The 16,528-nt window shown below is 34.4% G+C and overlaps 1 long non-coding RNA gene and 1 pseudogene across 1 annotated transcript; both read right to left on the bottom strand.

Annotated features, from left to right (window-relative positions):
- Window positions 1–1,193: 1,193 nt before the first annotated feature.
- Window positions 1,194–2,465, bottom strand: LOC120779644. Its single transcript, XR_005705691.1, has 3 exons — window positions 2,027–2,465; window positions 1,780–1,945; window positions 1,194–1,722 (listed from the first exon to the last, which is right to left on the bottom strand). It is a non-coding gene; the product is annotated as an uncharacterized LOC120779644 (long non-coding RNA).
- A 1,428-nt stretch (window positions 2,466–3,893) lies between these two features.
- On the bottom strand, window positions 3,894–14,587 carry LOC120779850 (annotated as a pseudogene).
- Between the last annotated feature and the right edge of the window lie 1,941 nt (window positions 14,588–16,528).

Here is a 16,528-nt window from a genome sequence, read left to right as displayed (position 1 = left end):
GGGCCTTAGGACAGTTAACTATGTGACTAAGGGAAATTGCGAACCTCTGCCTAGGGAAGAATGGGAAGCTTTGAGTTCTAGCGCCCTTCAAAGCGTCTGCAACGACGTTTTGATTAATGATATTTCTTGGCAAACCTTTCAAAGTTTGCCAAGACCACCCTTAGAACCACTTCAAAATATTGAAATCGCGGAAATTGATTTAAGTGAAAGTTTTTTCTTGAAACAAAATTCATTTGTTTATTTTAGCGGCTATATGTATTCAAAGTTTTTAAAACTTCATAGTTGTTTGAGTTCGATTCCTCATTTCGAAGAAGAAACTGATTCTCGTTTTCTTTTTTCTATGGAAAAAGAATATAACGACTGCAGTCTGGTCAAACCACCTACAGACTTTATAAACTTCCTCGAAAAATTAGAGGAAATATTTTGCTAGAATTTTGATTCTTGCTGTCATGTCCGTGGATTTTCAAAATGTTTATTTGAAAAAATGGGACACATAGAGCCGTTTTTATTGCGTTTATTCTCAGCCAGACGTTCTTAAATGCCTTTTCATTAGGATAAGAACGTATTTTTCAATAAAAATTTTTAATTAACAGACGAGCACAACTGCTTTCAAGCATGTGAAATTTTTATGTGTTGCACACATGTAAAATTTGTCTGAGTCCTTTGTCCGGGTGTTTGTCTGAAAAAAATCTTCATTGGTTGTCCGAGTTCTAAATTATTAACATAATTTAATTTTGATATTTTGAAGTGCTCAATTAAATATTACGATAGGAATGCACACTCGTATATTCTTGCTATTAGGCACATTCCGCATTTTTTATTCATATTCATATCATTTGAAATTTTTCAGGCTTTTGTTAGATCTCCACTGTTGGCATATGTACATATTATTAAATATTATTATATATGTATTTTTATATATTTTATTATGCATTGTTTTTGAATTGTTTTTTACTTTTTATTTATTTTCAAAATGAATTGTTTTTGTAAATATTTGTTGCTTAGTTTTAAGGTATATGGGTGCAAATAGGCCTCCAGGGAAACCGAACACCCAAAAAAAATCGGTAACGCGCCTAGTTGCATACCTCATGGTGGTTCGGAAAATGCAACATAGTCACAAAAATATGTAAAAAAAGAAACAATAAATAAAATCTACTGAAATAAAACATTTAGTTACAATTTATTTTTTATTTGGGGTTATAATTATAAAATCGGTAGAAAAAGGGTCCGCCAGTTTTGCTGTTCACAAAGTAAAACTAAATGCAATAATAAAAACAAATAACTGCGATAAGTTATATACTTTCTTATTCATAATTCACTAGATGTAAAGACGAATTCTTATTCGCGTAGATGCAAATATTTCTTTTTAAATCGCTGCTTGGCCACCAACGCCACCAACTTTCATTTGATGAGTGTTGTTTAATATTTGCTTGGTTGTTGTTGTTAGCGTTGTTGCCATTATAGTAGTTTTATGCAAACATACGTAGTTCTTCTATCGATTTTGGTGGAGCTGGTTCCTCCCACTCTCCCAATTCGGCATCATAATATTGCGCAGCACGGTAAGGTCGCAATTTCCATGGTACTTGCTCTTCCATGGAGGTCAATTGTACATCCAAACGTCTTGGCTTTCAATAGGAAGGTAGGATACAACGCATTTTTAATTTTTGCGCATAACACGATTGACAGGTTTCAATTAATTCGTTCAACTGGTAACGCTTTGATCTGGAAGGTGGGTGGGGTGTTTAGCATTATGTAAATTCAATATTGCTCAAAACCTACCCAACAGCTTGATAAACTTGACCAGCAGTATCGGGATCCTTAGCGCAATTGACAATAGCTTGTGCAAAATCCGAATGTGCTCACTGTAGTATTTGCTCCTCAAAAAGTTGCTTCCACCCTCAAGCACAAAGCTCATTGGTTTGGGACTAGCGTTATACACCAGCTCCTTTGCATAGAATCAGCAAAAAAAAAAAAAATTAAAAAATACTTCGTAAACCTTTTGAAATAAAGTTTGATTTTAACTTACCTAGCAATGCGAAGTGCACCTTCCACGAGCAGGTCATTGAGCTTAAAATTTTGTCTCGAATTCACGACCAACTAATTTGAGAACTATCGCCTGACCATTACGCAGCAATATTAACGAGGCCATGTTTAGTTATTCCGTATTTTTATTGGAATAAAATCCCAACCCGATCTGTTATTTATCGTCTCAAGGGAAATTTGCACACTTTTTTCAGATTCAAATAACTAAATAAACCATCGTAAAGCATTTAACCATGAAATAAACTCAAACAAATTGTCTTGCAAAAACCTTCGTTACGATGGCAAAAATGTAAATATGGCTGTGAATGAGCATAATCTGGACCCCACTATTCGGCATGGTTGCTTATTTGTTCGTAACATTTTTCTGTGGTGAACATTTATTACTGTGGTAAGTTAAAAAGAGGCATAAATAAAAAACTTAATTTTTCACGTATTTGCTCATATTGTTCTCATCTTTAAGAATATACATTAAAATAAAACGATTTTCTTTAGAAAATATATTAAACTTTTATATATAACCAATATTTTTGGGACAACTTTTCCATAAAGTTTAAGAAAATAACGCAATGCAACCATTTTCCGGTCAAAAGTCTTGGATTCCAATAGAAACTCAACCCCGGACTACACTTGACGTTTCTACAGTGGCACCTCTCAGCTGTGCCTTTGTTTACATAACATCAGCTGATAGTGACCTTACTCCTCCTCTACCGTGCCCAAGAATATGAAGAGACATAAATATGTGTATGCATGCCCATGATGATACTCCCAAATAGGGATGGAAAGATTGTTTACAGAATCGATTCTCGATTCAGACTATTTTTTTATATTTTTCGATTCTATGAATCGATTAATCGAGCGCAAGCATCGATTGTTTCGATTTTAAATTAAAAGGAAAAAAATTTATTTATTAAATCACAAAGCATATAAATAATGTACCAAGAACATTACATTTCACATAAATTTTTTTTAGTAATTCAAGTTGTTTAAACAAGTTTAATAAAATAAGATTTTAAATAAATTTAAAATAAGTAAAAGGACAATAAGCTAATTGTCAGTTTAAGAAAACCATACATTTTCCGAAACAGATTTTAAAAACAGAAGTATATTTAAGTGATCAGGAGTTAACCGGCTGCGAATTTGATTCGCAGTTAGCCCAGTGTGCGAAAATAAACGTTCACAAGGTGTTGAAGTCGCAACAATCGATAAGTATTTTCTTGTAATCCTCGATACGTCAGGACACCCATTTTCGATACTTTTCCAAACAAGTAATGGATCTGGTCTACTACCTCTTTCTACTATCGGCCGATTAATAAATTGCCTTAATTTAATTGGTACTCCACCCGCTTCATCATTGTGGTTGTCCAGATTACTCAATTGTACAGCTTGATCCAAAAAATCCCACAAATTTTTGTCTTTGTTTGATGACTGTTGATCTTCAATAGCTAGCCGAATATCACACTCAATAGCTAAGTTTTTTGACACTCTTTTACCAGTGAACCTATTCCAATAACATATTAATATTTAAAGTTTTATGATACAGAAATTTCCATAAGTCTTGTAATTGGTTGCATATCGTCAAAAATCCTAATAAAAAAATGAAATTTTCCCTATAGTTTAATAAATTTTCCATGTCAATGACGTACCCACAGTCTCTATAGCACATACATACATATGTTTGTATGCTTGGTGACATATTTTTCATATATCGAGCATTCCACGCTATTTTCACAATAGTGCAGGAATTTTTCCTTCATTATTATTGTTAGTTTATACAAATAATTATTTTTCACTTTTTAGTTTGATATGATTTAAAAGCGCGTTTTTTATTTTTTTTTAACAACATATATTTTTTACAAACATTGTAAAGCCTTTTTTTCAGGCGTGCATAAAGGAAGATTATCGACAGCCATCATGTAAGTACATGAGAGACGTTGTTGCATCATTATTACGATGAGCACAAACTGTAAAAATATAGATAAATGTTAACATATAAAAATTAATTGTAGTTCCATTAAACTTTGCCTAAGAAGGAACTTGCATTATTTATACAGCGATCAATAGGTCCTTGGAAAGTTGGTCTCTCTGACTCTGACTCAGCCCTTAAATTTAAATTTGATGTACTACTGAATGCAACTTGTTCAGTAGAAGCTTCTGATCAGAGATAAAGAGATCCCTAACCGATGCGTTTCCGATGAAACACCTAAACATATTTTTGCTTGTGAGCGGCATTTTTCGGCAAAAATGCGCGTTCGAGGGCCGTTCCCAACATGAATTTAAAAGTTGAGCCTACATTTGACGTCCCAAATTCTGATTAAAAAAAAAAACAAAGTAAATGGGATTTGAAGATTGTGCTCCTCAAGTTGAAAAAGCTGTCTCAAATGCACCCAATGCATCGAGGCAGCTTTTTCCAATTATTGAAAGTGAGATTGAAGATGGAATTTTTGAGCCTCTTCCATTTTTTGAGGAGGATGTATCTCTTAATTTTGATAAGGCCGCGCACATAGGTAGGAGTCTGACACTAGGTACAGAAAGGAAGAAGAAATTGAGGGAATAAATAGGGTTTTGAAAATAAAGTTAGATGAAAAAGAGCAGGAAAATAGGAGTTCAAAGGCCCAGTTAGTTAAATGGCCGCAGAGTTAGAAAGATGTAGCGAACAGCTAAGGAATAGCTCATTTAGGGAACAGTCAGACCCTCTTTCTTTAGTTTGTAGTAAAGTTCCTCCTCAGTTAGGTGTTTGCATTAGGAGTAGTTTTATAAACAGTAATCGCCGTACCCATGGTCGGCGATATGACAATTTTTTTAAAACGATAGCTTTGGGTGTATTTTTTTTTTGTCGCCAGTTGCTTTTCGACACTTAAAGCACCAATTAGATTTTCCATCCGAAAGTACTTTGGAAAATTTTGTTACAGACTGGCCCCGTTTCCCAGGTTGCACCCAAAGCAGCATAAAATCGTTAGAGATTAGGAGTAGGGGATTCATTTTCGAACAAAAGTTCGTGTCGGTTTCATGTGATGAAATTTTAATGAAATGTCATTTGCAGTATGATAAGAATTTCGATAGGGTGATAGGTCTTGAGGTTTATGGCGATCTCACACATCTTCGGTTACACCGAAGCTAAATACCCGTCACAGGTGCATTTCTGTTATTAACTATGTGTTCAGTTTGTATGGAAGCTATATGCTATAGTTAACCGATCTGAACAATTTCTTCGGAGATTACATTGTTACCTTAGAAAATAACATATATCAAATTTCGTGCGTATATCTTGTCAAATGTGAAAGTTGTCCATACAAGAACTTGATTCCGATCGTTTAGTTTATATGGCAGCTATATGCTATAGTTAACCGATCTGAACAATTTCTTTAAATATTACTCTTTTGCATTAGAAAATAACATACACCAAATTTCGTGAATATATCTTGTCAAATGTGAAAGTTGTCCATACAAGTGGTCCGATTTCGGCCGTTCCGACAAATGAGCAGCTTCTTGAGGAGAAAATGACGTTTGCAAAATTTCAAAACGATATCTTAAAAATTGAGAGACTAGTTCGTATATATACACACCGACGGACAGACAGACAGACGGACATGGCTAAATCGACTATGCTCGACATACTGATCATTTATATATATACTTTATAGGGTCTCCGACGATTCCTTCTGGGTGTTACAAACTTCGTAACAAACTTAATATACCCTGTTCAGGATACAATAACTGGCATTTAAATATATGTACATGCATACATAAAGAAAAATACAAGAAAAACAGTATATATTTGAAGGTTATAAATATAAACCTGTATATTTATCTTTTTAGGTTGTGAGACACTTATTATTTCATCGTCACTCTCTTTTTCACTTAATGTGCGATTTTGATTAGAATTAGAAGCAGTTAAGGAAAGTTTACTTGATTTTTCGAGATGTTTGGTTAAGCTGGACGTACTATTATAATATTTTAATTGCTTTACACATTGGTGACACTTGACACTCGACCCGTTGTTTATTTTTTTAAAGTGAATCCATACAGCGCTTGGCGCCATTTTAATAAATTTATCGTCAAGAATTAAGAACCGCGAGTTTTCTTGTGCTCGTATGTAGTATATATAACTTGAAACTAGTCACTTAATTAATTAAGTCAAGAATCGATTCTTAATCGACTTCGACTAATGAAGATCGCTTCCGAAAAATCGATTATTTTACGAGAAAATTCGATTCTCGAGTAGAATCGGAATCGAGTTTACCATCTCTACTCCCAAACAGAGAATATTGAAGAAAAATAATATCTTTGATATTCCATAGGAAATATGTTCCATAATGTATGGAAATATGAATGTACGTATAACTTTTATTTATTATTTTTCAAATTATTTTATGTTAATTTAATCTTATTTTATAATAAGTCATTTTAAATAAATAAAAGATTTACCTAATACCATTGTGATATTTTCATGATTCATGTTAGCTTTCAACCAGGGAATTCCTTTCATACGCAATGTACAAATGTAAGGAATTTCGTTTTGCCGTCGGCATTTCTGTTTCCCTTATGTACTTCAATTTTTGCTTTCAACCAAGGAATTGCTTGTATGTACATATGTTTGTACATATGTGCAATGTATGCCTTTGCGTTTTGCCGTCGGCATTTCCTTATTATACCCTGAACAGGGTATATTAAGTTTGTCACGAAGTTTGTAACACCCAGAAGGAATCGTCGGAGACCCTATAAAGTATATATATAAATGATCAGTATTTCGAGCTGAGTCAATTTTGCCATGTCCGTCTGTCTGTCCGTCTGTATATATGTATACGAACTAGTCCCTCAGTTTTTAAGATATCGTTTTGAAATTTTGTAAACGTCATTTTCTCTTCAAGAAGCTGCTCATTTGTCGGAACGGCCGATATCAGATCACTATAACATATAGCTGCCATACAAACTGAACGATCGGAATCAAGTTCTTGTATGGACAACTTTCACATTTGACAAGATATATTCACGAAATTTGGTATACATATGTTATTTTTTAAGGCAACAATGTAATCTCTAGAAAACTTGTTTAGAACGGATTACTATAGCATATAGCTTCCTCACAAACTGAACACATAGTTACTAACAGAAATGCACCTGTGAAGGGTATTTAGCTTCGGTGCAGCCGAAGTTAACGTTTTTTCTTGTTGACTTATAAAAGTTATTATGTATTTCTTTGCTTCGTTTGGCCCAATTTTGCATATTAAGAAAAGTGTCAATAATTGCGCCAAAATCAAATAAATATTTACAAATCACACACCAGGGAACCTGTAAAACACTTCTTCTTACATGTTCTTTGTATATATCATATGTAAATAAGTATGGAGCTTTACACACAAATGAAAGTAACCATCCTTCTTTCTCCTACTTTTATGTATATTGGCCCAATTGGTCGATAATTGCGCCAAAATAAAATATATTATATATTCATATGTAAAAATGTTTTAAATTTTATACAAAATTGAAGTGCCAATAATTGCGCCAATTTTCATAAAGTGTGTGATTTTGTGAAGTGCAGACGGATTTTTTTCAATCGGGTTATTTTTAAAAATTGTAATAAAATGTCGAAAATTCGTAAGTGTCTCGTGAGCGGGTGTGAAAGTATCAACGGTGGGGTACTACGACTATTTAGTTTCCCAAATGAATGGGAGCTGGCTGAAAAGTGGAAGAAGAACCAAAAAATGTCCCCCACTGACCACTTTCCAGACACCAACTCATTCATTTGTGAGAAACATTTTGAAAAGAGGCAATTGGCCCAAAAAAAATTATATGTATATATGTGAAAGACATTTTTACAATAAAGATGTATCGAAATTAGTCAGCAATCGCCGCAGTAGGTTTTGCCGCCGGTTGTACAAACATACAGTCTTCCACAAAACTGAAGGTACGGTGAATTTGGATTTGCGAATTGTATTGCTTTGCAGGTGTTTTTAATTCAAACGCCAAATAACGAAAATGTTATTATGACTAGTAATAGCACTTTTTAATTTTTATAAAATTAACCAATTCGGCAACCTTGATCAGCGAGGAGATTACGTTTTTGTTGGCAACTCTTTACTGACGTTCCACAAAAGTCTTGGTAAAGCTGATGCAAACGCGCTTTTATTAGTAAAAAGGGAATCCCACAATTCAATATTATTGCTGTGAATTAAAAGCTGCAGTCTGGTACTTTTAATATTGTATTCGTGTTCGTTGAGTGTTATTTGTTATAAAAATCAAATAAAAATAAAATAAGTTATGGGCCGAAAAGAATTAACAATTAGAGAACGGGAAATCATAATTGATCTACATGTTAGGCAAGGTAAATCTTATTCACAAATATCTGAGCTTGTATCGCGTAGTCGGTCATCAGTCCAAAAAGTGGTTAACCGATATAATAAGGAAAACAGAGTTGAAAATGCACTCCAGTGACTGGCTGCCCGCCCAAACTGAATGATACTGACAAGAGGAAAATTTTGCGTATAGTAAAAGAAAACCCATTTGTAAGCTGCAGAAAAATTAGTGATGACCTTGCTGTTTACGACAACAAACAGGTTAGTGCAGAAACTGTGCGAAGAGCTGTCGTAGAGAATGGATTTTCATCTAGAACGCCCAGGAAGAAGCCGCTTGTGAGTGCTATAAACAAAGAAAAGCGTATAACATTCGCAAAGACATATTGTGACAAGCCTGTGGAGTTTTGGGACAAAATTTTATTCTCAGATGAGTCTAAGTTTTGCATATTTGACGTAAATGGGCATAGAAGGGTTTGGCGCAGAGCAGGAGAATCGCTCAATCCAAAGAATACGGTTAAAACCATTAAACATGGAGGCGGTGGCGTTATGGTGTGGGGGTGCATGGCAGCTGCGGGGGTAGGAAACCTGATTTTTGTCGAAAATAATATGGACCAGAATACATATTTGGATATTCTACGAAATAATATGAAGCAAAGTGCTCTTAGGCTAGGTATACAAGAAGACTTCTTGTTTCAACATGACAATGACCCTAAGCACACTGCTGATATGTCATTTGAAGAGATTGGAAATCCAAATCACATATCATTTGAAGAATTCGACAAATATTCCCGGCTTCATGAAATACAAATGAAGTGCGAAGATAGTGAGAATGTCACTGTTTGCGACCACGAGCACTACGCTCGAGTAGCTAGGGGTTTTCAAAGCACTACTTTGAGGCAAATGAAAATAATTAAAGAGCTAAAAAGTTTGCGATTACATGGGGCAACTTTAGTTGCTAATTCTCGGGCGATTCTCTTTTGCTGTCGCCCATTACCTTCACACGAGCAACTTGTGTTGCGCAACTCTGCTCGAGTTTTTTTCTCATTCTCTTTCACTTTACTTCAACCAATTGTCTACTCTTTACTTTCCTTATAGGTATTTGGGCCACTCTATCACATATATTAATCAGCTCTGTCAATTAAGAAATACATTTTATTTATTAAAACAAAGATATATCACCCTTTTTACTAACGTCTGAATCAATTTGTATGGCTTCCTCCATACATTTCACAATATCTTTAATTAATTCGATTTTTTCGTCATACTCCATTTTCTAAAATATTTATATTATATTATGTATATTTGTATACATATATGCAAATTACTTACTAATAGATGAAATTAAATTTGTTATATATATTCAAAATATTAATTTAAAAAAAATATACGCAAATGCAACTATGTACTACGAAAGAAAGAACACGAATGCCGAAAAACGTCGCAGCGAACTGTTACGAATAAGAACACAAAGCGAGTTGCTGAACACTGGAAACTCGGCGCGATTCTCCTCTCCTCGTCGCCCCCTCGCCTATAAACTAAGAGTTGCCGCAACAAAAGTTGCCGTGTGTGATAAGGCTCAAAGGAATATTTTCCTGTTGACAAAAAAAATGTCAAGCTCTGTAAAAAAAAACAACGTCATATTAACAGGCGATGCAAATGAACATGCGATAACATTCGCAAAGATGATTTTGAAGAAAAAAAAGAAATGTGGTTTCGTGGGACACCAGGTAGGAACGAAGTTCCTTCGTATAATGTAGAATCGATACAATTTGCAAACAAAATTATGCTTAATTTAATGTAGGTGTTCTTGATTTTTCTCTCTAATTTCGCTGATTAGTTTTTATTTAAGTACAGATAAGTATTAAGAAAATTTAGTATTTTAAGAAATAACGGATTACGTAAAATAAAAAAATAATTCAAATTATAACAAAAAAAACTCAAACCATTAACCACCCTGCGCCAAAAAATATGCAACAATTCAACTCCCTATAAACGTACTTAGTGCAAGCACAATTCTCAAGTGGTGAACACAATGACTGCGACAGACTGCAGCAGAACGACAATGAACTGAAAATGGCGTTGTGCATCTTACTACATGAACATTCGTAAGAAGGCAGCAACATAACAATAGCCGGCAAGTACACAAGACAACACAGCTGTCCATTTTGTGTGTACACAATATCGTTGTGGCCATATTAATTCCTTTCACTTCAATGAAATTGTAATATTTTGTTCAAAATGAAATTTTTTATGCAAAAAATAAGTAAATAGGTAAATATTTTTGCTTTAAATTATCAATTGTTATTACATATTAGTGGCATCATCACTCTACCTCCTCTTTCTATCTTCCATTCTACTGTCAACTCTACTGTCGTCCTACTGTCGTTGGCAAATATAGGAAATATTCAAGTTAGCGGGAACGACAACTGTCGGCCTGCAGTCGTGTAGTCGTGCAGCTGTCCAAATAACAGTGTCCATAAGAACGTGTGTATTTTAATATTTGACAGAGGTAGTTTGCAGTCTGTCGCGGTCTATATGTTCCGCACTTCACTCAAAACTAATTTGCATACACAATAATGTTACAGATTTTAATGCCTAATTAATTTGCAAAACCTAAAGGTAGGCTATAACTAGCGATCTTACGGTCTTTTTCTTACGGGTTATTTCTTACGGGTTATTTCTTTCGGGTTTTTTCTTTCGGTTTTGCCATCACTTTTTTTTCAGTTAGGTCCCGCAGCAAATCCCTATCTTCTCCAAGCCTGCCGTAAGGAACTTCGTTCCAAAAACTCCTACGATGAAAAGGAGAAAGCAATGGCTTTAAACATCAATTATATGTAGACTAAGACCTATAATTTTATGCGCGACGATTTGGGGTTTGCATTGCCCCACAAAAAAACACTTTTGCGTTGGCGTCCGATCCGGTATGTCTGCCTTGGTATCGACGAGAATGTCTTGAACAATTTAAAAAAAGTTGTTCTAGAAATGAAAACAGAAGAACGCATATGCCAATTAATTTTCGACTCAATCAAAAAAGATCTGACGTATAACAAAGTACGAGGTGTGATTGATGGCTTCGTTGATAATGAAGAAGGTCACCGGGAAAGCGTGATCGGCAATAAGTGCTGCTTTTTCATGTTAAAAGGCTTAGCTGCAAAATGGAAATATGTGATTTCCTATTACGTGGCAAAAGATAGCGTTAAAAGTGCGAATTTGTTGTAAAGGGTGATTTTTTTGAGGTTAGGATTTTCATGCATTAGTATTTGACAGATCACGTGGGATTTCAGACATGGTGTCAAAGAGAAAGATGCTCAGTATGCTTTGACATTTCATATGAATAGACTTACTAACGAGCAACGCTTGCAAATCATTGAATTTTATTACCAAAATCAGTGTTCGGTTCGAAATGTGTTTCGCGCTTTACGTCCGATTTATGGTCTACATAATCGACCAAGTGAGCAAACAATTAATGCGATTGTGACCAAGTTTCGCACTCAGTTTACTTTATTGGACATTAAACCAACCACACGAATGCGTACAGTGCGTACAGAAGAGAATATTGCGTCTGTTTCTGAGAGTGTGGCTGAAGACCGTGAAATGTCGATTCGTCGCCGTTCGCAGCAATTGGTTTGTGTTATTCGACCACATGGAAGATTTTACGCAAAGATCTTGGTGTAAAACCGTATAAAATACAGCTCGTGCAAGAACTGAAGCCGAACGATCTGCCACAACGTCGAATTTTCAGTGAATGGGCCCCAGAAAAGTTGGCAGAAAATCCGCTTTTTTATCGACAAATTTTGTTCAGCGATGAGGCTCATTTCTGGTTGAATGGCTACGTAAATAAGCAAAATTGCCGCATTTGGGGTGAAGAGCAACCAGAAGCCGTTCAAGAACTGCCCATGCATCCCGAAAAATGCACTGTTTGGTGTGGTTTGTACGCTGGTGGAATCATTGGACCGTATTTTTCAAAGATGCTGTTGGACGCAACGTTACGGTGAATGGCGATCGCTATCGTTCGATGCTAACAAACTTTTTGTTGCCAAAAATGGAAGAACTGAACTTGGTTGACATGTGGTTTCAACAAGATGGCGCTACATGACACACAGCTCGCGATTCTATGGCCATTTTGAGGGAAAACTTCGGAGAACAATTCATCTCAAGAAATGGACCCGTAAGTTGGCCACCAAGATCATGCGATTTAACGCCTTTAGACTATTTTTTGTGGGGCTACGTCAAGTCTAAAGTCTACAGAAATAAGCCAGCAACTATTCCAGCTTTGGAAGACAACATTTCCGAAGAAATTCGGGCTATTCCGGCCGAAATGCTCGAAAAAGTTGCCCAAAATTGGACTTTCCGAATGGACCACCTAAGACGCAGCCACGGTCAACATTTAAATGAAATTATCTTCAAAAAGTAAATGTCATGAACCAATCTAACGTTTCAAATAAAGAACCGATGAGATTTTGCAAATTTTATGCGTTTTTTTTTAAAAAAAAGTTATCAAGCTCTTAAAAAATCACCGATATTTGCTCAAGAGCAATATAAATGTGCAAAAAATATATGCCATAGACCAGGCGAATGTAAATTTTAAAATGTGTCAAAGCAACCCAACTGCTGGTGAAGAGGATGAATTATCTGTGCAGCGAGGGATTTAGATTTCCCAACGAGGGAACGGATCTCGAAAGGTTAGTAATTTTAATAGACTATAAATAGTGCAAAAAGTGACTGAATAATGAATAATAAAAATCCAGTGTTACAATTTTTTTAAAAAACAGAAGAAGTGTAATAGATTTATCGATACATTTCGATATTTTGAAACTTAGTTTCTTAAATATATAAATATAACGTTAACGCGGATTCGTTTAAATATTTGAAATGTGAATTTGATAGCATTATTTAAATAATATTTAATTATATAATTTAAATAATTAAATTCAAATAAGCCGGATAAAAAAGTGTAAGAAAAAGTTTCGATAAATTTCGATTTTTTGAAATTTAACTTTTTAGATATTTAAATGTAACGAATATACCGGTTCATTTGAATGGATAAGTTTATAAGCTTGGTATTTTTGCACTATATGTAATATATGTAGTTATTTTATATTTTTATATTCTTTCTTTTTCTTTTATGTAAATAGGCGTAAATGTTGGCTCAACCGTTTAGGTGTTTCCGAAGAAACACATAAACTTATTTTTGCTGTGAGCGCTATTTTTCGGCAAAAGATGCGCCTTGAAAAGCGATTGCGTTCGAGGGCCGTTCCCGAAATGAATTTAAAAGTTGAGCCTACATTTGACGTCCCAAATTCTGATTAAAAAAAAAAAAAACAAATGCATCGAGGCAGCTTTTTCCAATTATTGAAACCCAGTGGGACTTGGAAGTAGGAAAGAATTGGATACTTCCTACTGAAAAAATAAGTAGAGGTACTTTCCTACAATAATACTATCTAGTTTCGTTTTTCTGATCAATGTCATTGGAGCGAAGGACCTCCACTTCGCTTACGAATTCATATGACGGAAAGTACTTTCCCCACACCTAATTTTGATTAATTCAGTAGGTAGTTACTATAAACCTAATATTTCGTGTGCTTCGAAGCACTTTCCCCACACCAATATTTTATTAATTCGGTAACTACTTACTATAAACCCAGTGTTTCGTATACTTCGAAGTACTTTCTTCCAACTATTTTTCCAGTCGACTAACCCCTTGCATTCCTTTAAGGAGTATTTGGAATGAATGCCATCGTAGTTCAACTGAACAATAAGACTCCTTTCGAAAATACCCTCAATAGATTCAATAATCCCCGTTTTGCCTATTATATTTTTAATGATTTTTATCTATAGAAAAATAGGTATAATATTTATTAGTCAAATAGTGAAACTTAATTATATAGACAACTTGCATAGTCTGCACTGGAACCTGCCACTATATCTGCATTCAGTTTTTTTAATGCCTCCAAGTTGGACAACGGGAACACACTTCTTGTTCCATAGGAGCCTACATCTTTTTCAAATAGCTGCTTAAACATCGCCAACGTTTCTGCTTGTTGTCTCTTTATGATGTTTTGGTTGGCTATAATGATATCAAGTTTTTCTAATAAACACAAACATTTTGATTAAAAACATTGAAATTAGGAACTTTGTTATTGACATTACTTTCTAATTTAGTGTTATTCGTTGTATTTAAGTATATTGGTAAACTCGCTAGAAGCGATAAAGAAATCAGAATCGGGGATTTGCGACATAAATAAAGACATCTGCAATTAAACATAAGTGTAACAATTTTCATTTAAAACATATAACATTTTTAGATATCTAAAATTTATAAAAATATTACCAGATGACGTTAAGAAGAATGGGCATCATGACGATTTGTTCTCCATAAGGCAAAGCTGTGTACTTATAAATTATATCACTTATTTTGAATATTTCTAAATCAGAACATATGTATATCTTTACTCGCTATTACTATTCCTAATGCTGACAAAGATTGGACTGGTTGCGTGAAAAAATTATCAAAGTTCAAAACTATATTGCCCACTATATACATATTTCTCATCATCTATTTGCTTAGATTCCTTAATTTTGAAGGGAATGCAAGGAGTTATACAGCAGTAATTATTGGGTTGAATTGTTGATAAAAAAAAAATGGCTTCCAAATGAAATTATTTCTCCCGATTTGTTTTAAAAGCAACCACTGGACTTTTTGATGACACTACTATTTCATTTACATATAAATTATTAAACTGTTGAAGAACTCTTGTTGGGCATTTAATTTTGTTTTTTATGTCTTGCATGAAATTCTCAAACTTGTATGCAGTAAAGCCCATGATAAACCCTATTTCTCTTATGCACTGCGGTAAATGCAGCAAATTATGTACATTATAAGTAACTGCCATCTTAGAGTAGAGCTGGGAAACAGAATTACAAATTTCTTTAATAGCTGGTCGCTTACATCCAAGTTATCAAAATAGCTTTTTTTAGAACATAACAAACGATAGGCGCAATGCAAAATTAAAAAATGATTGTAAGGCTTATCACTAATAATGCCTTTCAAAACAATAGGGCCAGTATACAAAAGAAACTGCCTAAACTCAGTTGCCTTCCAGAATTTTAATTCATCGGACTTCTTGGTTTTCTTGAAAATTCTTTTGGCATAAAAGTACCTAAAGCAAGTAACCGTTTTGAAATCAGTTCTTTATCTTTTTTTTTGCAATTTGAAATTATTTGTTTTACGGTTTATAATGCATATCAGCATTTGTTTTGTTACTCCTAGATCCAATAAATGCATGGGATCTAGAGGAAACTGCGATACCATTTTTATTCCAAGCTTTTCGAGGTCTGAAGGAATATTTTTAAACATGTTATTGTGATGTTCTGGGTGCACACGTTTTTAAAAATCTAAGTCCGTCCTTTCATCGCACCTTTTAGTGTTATAAACCACAACATGTTCAATTGTTTTCCCTTTCTGTGTGCATTTGTGGAAACCATAATGAGCATTGTGACCTACAACCTCTGTAACATAAGCTCTTGCAGGAGCGTCACAAATAAATGCTCTTATCTTTACAGCTATATGTTGTTTATTGATGAGAACTCCTTCTTGCATTATTTTTTTTAAATCATTATTGAAATCATGTCAGTAGGTATTGATCTACACTTCGAGGTTTAGAGTCACCGATAAACGCTCCTATTAAAAATACATATTTTTCTTGCAAATTTTCTATAGAGCCTAATATTGGCCATAGCGACATTTGGAACTTTTAAATAAAGGACGACCATCAATGCCTATATATATCACTATTTCAGACATGTTTTTAATCCTATCAGAAATTTTTTGTAAATGATAGCTAATGCCTATATGGAAATATTCGCCAGGATGAACGCTTTTTACAATAATTTTTTCGTTTTGTCCTATTAGACCATGTAACGACAAAGGGACATCCAAGCCTTCATCTTGCAAAATTGATAATAATGAGTTTACTGAATTTCTACTTGGGCTGTACTCAAAGTACCACTTTTTATACTCTCGCAACAAAGTTGCCAAAGAGAGTATTATAGTTTTGTTCACAAAACGGTTGTTTGTAAGTCCTAAAACTAAAAGAGTCAGATATAGGGTTATGTATACCAAAGTGATCAGGGTGACGAGTAGAGTTGAAATCCGGATGTCCGTCCGTCTGTCCTTCCGTCCGTGCAAGCTG

The sequence above is a fragment of the Bactrocera tryoni genome, unplaced genomic scaffold (assembly GCF_016617805.1).
Source record: "Bactrocera tryoni isolate S06 unplaced genomic scaffold, CSIRO_BtryS06_freeze2 scaffold_11, whole genome shotgun sequence".
Taxonomy (NCBI): Eukaryota; Metazoa; Arthropoda; class Insecta; order Diptera; family Tephritidae; genus Bactrocera; species Bactrocera tryoni.
This window is presented reverse-complemented; position numbering and strand designations above follow the sequence as displayed.